This window comes from Setaria italica, chromosome II (genome assembly GCF_000263155.2).
Source record: "Setaria italica strain Yugu1 chromosome II, Setaria_italica_v2.0, whole genome shotgun sequence".
Taxonomy (NCBI): Eukaryota; Viridiplantae; Streptophyta; class Magnoliopsida; order Poales; family Poaceae; genus Setaria; species Setaria italica.
Genome location: NC_028451.1, coordinates 18,245,600 through 18,250,597, shown reverse-complemented (window position 1 = coordinate 18,250,597; position 4,998 = coordinate 18,245,600).

Genomic DNA, 4,998 nt, shown 5'->3' with positions numbered 1-4,998 from the left:
ATGGTATTTCCACCTTCCTTCTTCAATATCATGACCCACCGTCTGGTTCACCTTGTTGAAGAGTTTTTTATTTTCAGTCCTGTATTTCTATAGGATATGTTCCCTTTCATAATCGTGCTCATCCAAAAGGAATCATCACCAAGGGATATGGAATAGAGTTTTCTGTTGAGTTTATTGATGACCAAGGTTTGATTAGAGTCCCTGTATCATGCCATGAGGGGAGAATCAAGAAAAAGGGCACACTAGGGAAGAAAGCTAGAATGACATCGATGAGAGTATATTTTGTAAAGCAGACTTCATGATCCTACAACAATCACCCCTGGTGGCTCCGTATATGGAGGAGCACAAGACCATTGTGCGGTCCTCAAACCGGGGGAAAACTGAGGCCTTGATTATACGTCATCATATAGACACTTTCGTGTCTTAGTTGCAGTGATGACTGATGAGTGATGACATGTTTCATGAACAACTAGCATGGTTGGCTACGGGTATGAGATAAATGAGTACACATTTTACACGAGATCCAAGATCAAAAGAGCAACCAAAATAGTGGTGTCCATATAGATGCAATAGAAAATAATAGAAAAAAGATAAATACTATGGTGTCATTGAAGAGATAGGTGAACTCGACTATGGACGTTTGAAAATCCCTCTACTTCGGTGCCAATGGGTGAAGCTTACTGGAGGAGGCATAACAATATACCGCTATGGGATGACAATAGTAGACCTTAACAAGATTGGATACAAAGATGAGCCATTCGTCCTAGCCAATGATGTGACTTAAGTTTTCTATGTGAATGACATGTCAAGCAAACCAAAGAAGGGTGCTAATAAGTCAGATGATGAGCCAAAGTGCTACATAGTTCTTTCAAGGAAAAGAAAAATATTAGGAGTTGAGGACAAGACTGACATTTCAAAATATTATGATCAGTTCGATGATCTTTCTCCATTTTTAGTCAAGGTTGACCCAATCATCATGTTAGTCAAAGAGGACGCTCCATACTTATGCCACGATCACATCAAAGGGACGTTCATCAAGAATAAGGTTATTAACACTCCATTAGATGATAATGTGTAATGTATTAGAACCATTATGTTGTGTTTTGTGGTCAAGTCACAAAGTAATGTAATAATGCATTCTGATGATATGTAATGTATTTGTGGGTTTATGCAATTTTCTTTTTATTAACAATACTATTCTTACAAATTTCACCCTATTAAACAAGAACTAATTTTTGCATGGTTAAAATATTAAATATTTCAATTTTTTATATCACCATTAAATACTAAACAATTAATTTAGATATAATTAAACAAGTACATGTTATATTACCAGTGCCGGGTGGTAGATTGGCCTTTAGTACAAGTGCTAGCCACCACCCGGTATTAAAGGCCTTTAGTATCGTGTGGTGACTAGTACCGGTACTGAAGGGGGGGGGCATAAAACCCTTCCTTGCCTTACCCAACACTTAGCCTATTCCTCTGATCCCACTGCAGCTCTGACGTCGAACCCGACACCGCGCGTCCCTGACGCCATGGTCGACGACGCCCCTGATCCCGCCATACATCCTAAACCCCCCCTCCCCCCCCCGCACCCCCCACCCCTGTCACCGCCGACGTTGTCCCCGCACCACGCATCGCGTCATCCCCTGGCCCGACATCTGACCGCCACGCCACCATAGCCGGCCGTGCCACCATCATCCCTAGCGCTGGCCGCCCCACCGCTGGCCGCCCCTCTTCCACCGGTGCTGACCTCCTCCACAAGAGCCACGCGGGCGCGGGCTCTCGTCACTGCTGACGTAAGCCCGTGGCCGCGCTGATGTCATCTTTTTTTTATTTCTAGCTATTTAGGATAATTGTCTTTCTATTTATAATATTGGTATGAAATATAGAAATAGTGTTAGGAAAATAAGAAAATTTATAAGTAGTGCTAGGGAATATAGAAATAGTGTTAGGAAAATTAGAAAAATTATTTATAGTGCTAGGAATGTAAATTATTACCATACATTATTTTATTAGTGCCACAAAATACAGGAATAGTGCTAGAAAATATAGAAATAGTGCATGAAAAATTATATAGTTGTTAAAACCTAGTAATTCTTGGAATAGTTCTTTGTAAATATTTTCTATAGTCATTTATTTCTAAACAATTCACATGTTATGCTAGGAATTGTACACAAGTCATTTATTGTTAAAAAATATATAAGTATTTGTTATTCATTTTGTAGTCATTTATTGTTACAAAATTTATAAGTTATAGTTATTCTTTTTTTAGTCATTTATTGTCACAAAAAAGAATAAGTATTGGGAATTCATTTTTGTAGTCATTTATTGTTACAAAACGTATAAGTTATCGTCATTCCTTTTAGTAGTCATTTATTGTTAAAAAATGTATAAGTATTAGCCGTTCATTTTTGTAGTCATTTATTGTTACAAATTGTACAAGTCTTAGTCATTTGTTGTTACACAATTTAAAAGTAGTGCTAGAAAATTGTCAAATAGTGTAATAAATTATAAAAATATGTATACAATATTAGAAAATTGTTGATACCTAGTAATTATAAGAATAATTGTTTTTAAAAATCAAGTGAGCGTGATTTCCATCTCTTTTATTTTTTGAACTTGAAGTTAAAAATAAGACTAACTAGCTTTGACTATGCATATATATACAGCTTCCATGGTATACTCACTGTTATCGTGGTTGATTGAAGCGCGGTCTGTATCCTGAACTCTTTGAGGAAACTAAGAGATCAATACCGAGACCTCGTAGTAATGCTTAGCAAAGCATGGGCTTGCTTCCATCGATATCACGTAGGTGAATTCAAGGAGGAACTTGATATTAAGCCTGAATTCCGGTATGTATTGAATTTTCACATCTCGTGTCACTTCCTTGAACACAATAAATATTTCGTAACTTCTTTTGTCATATATACAGTGTTTGAGATAAAAAAGGAGAAAAAATTATGCAAATACTACATATGTGAGTTCATCCATGGCTTTGTAGGTTCCAAGCGTGCGGCAAGCTTTGATCTTGTAGCACGTAGACAAAATTCGTAACAATGTATTAATTCTAATTGTGCAGATCCATTGATATAATATAATAAACTTTGCCCATGACAGATGATGAAAATGAATGAATAACTCCTCGAGACGGAAAAAATCAAGGCAATTCAAGAACAACTCTATGGATTTCTTATGGATGAGGTACTAAATGCCACAGAAGAATTCCATTATGATGGATCAAAGCTGCATCACCGTCGGGACTTGGAATCAGAATAGTTGATCCAAATATTGAACTTCAAAAGTTGATACAATGTAATATTTGGTGTATGTGTATGCATAAGTTGTCTATATAATATTATCTCATATGTAATATTATATATGAAATACAACTTTATATATATTAGCATATAGCACTAGTATATGTAAAGGACACATGTCTCCTCTTAGTGGTTGCTAATCTACTCGAGTAGAACACACCTTAATCCGTGAAAGCCTAGGATCTTCTACCACGCCTAAATGCTTGTACGCGACAAAGATTTCAAACACGCAACGACAATGCTAGTACGCGTACACGAGACAAGGATCTCATGCATCTAGTAACAACGGCTAGAAACAGGGACTGGGTGCTTAAACATAACGGCTAACTACTCGGGAGAAATATGGATGAAACAAGAGCACAACACGAAAAATTTACATTCATAACTGAATAAATTTTAGTAGTTCCAATATTCTACATTATGCTACGTAATGTTTGCATCTCCATTTAAAGGTCAAACTTCAGCGATGACTCTCAAAGACGCCCAGTGTACCTCCAATGGCTTCACTAGCTCCCAGGCTTGGGGGCTAAGCACCAATAACTACTCGGTGTGGCTCCTACGACTCACCAGACTCACAAGCACGGGGACTACGAACCAAGAAACTACTCAAAAGATGACTAGCATGAAGACTAAGCTCATTGGACCCGTCAATTGATTATTCTAATCATTCCAAGGCTTCGGGCCTGATTAGCTACACCCCACAATTGATTTTTTTTCAATATGAAGGAAAAAGATTCAAGATTTTATTGACCCTCAACCTGATTCTTTGATTCAACCTAAGGACCAGGAGCTACTTCATATGGAGTGCAAATTTTGTCACCATTCATAACACATTCCAAAGATGAAGATTACAAAATTAAGATGATCAAGGGCTTGAGCACATCATAGCCCCATGGCAGCTTTGAGGAACTTTAAAGATTCAGCTATACCAAGTACTTGAGGAGTACCAAACTACTCGGAGGGGATCTAAAAAGTACTCGAAGGCTGCAGCACTTGACTACGAAGCGCTCAGGGGCTTGTCGGGGATAGAGCCCCAATATCCGCAAGGAAGGAAGAAGCTAGACTCCTACTAGGATTCCACTATAATCCTTCTAGGACTCATACCTTGTAATCCTACTAGGACTCCATTGTAATTGACTAGTAACCCCACCCTCTAGGATATATAAATATAAAGGAGGGCAGGGGTACCTAGATCGGCAGAACCATAACCAACACCAAATAACATCCAAGCGCAGAGCACGATATACAACACCCAAATAGGATGTAGGGTATTAGCTTGATGAGAACATCACTTGCTTGGATAAAACCACATTATCAACTTTTGATTCAAATGTGAAATAATTCTTTGTCATGATTGTATTTGATACATTTGATGAATTGATGTTGCACCATGATGTGTGTTCATTGATATTTTCAGAAATACATATATGGATCAAAAAGAGTGTTAAACACACATGGAAGGCATGGAGGACCAAAGAAGTTGATTGGAGACAAAGTCCAAGTATTTCCAATGTCCTCCACTAGGCCACCACATCACTTTTGGCCTAAGGAAAGAAAGAGATTAAATCCAACACGTTTCGGAGCTTGATTCGGACTACAGAACATCACCAACTTGTGATGATCACCACAGTCACATATGGACTTGAATTGGGGCGTTCAAGTACTTCATGGAATCCTT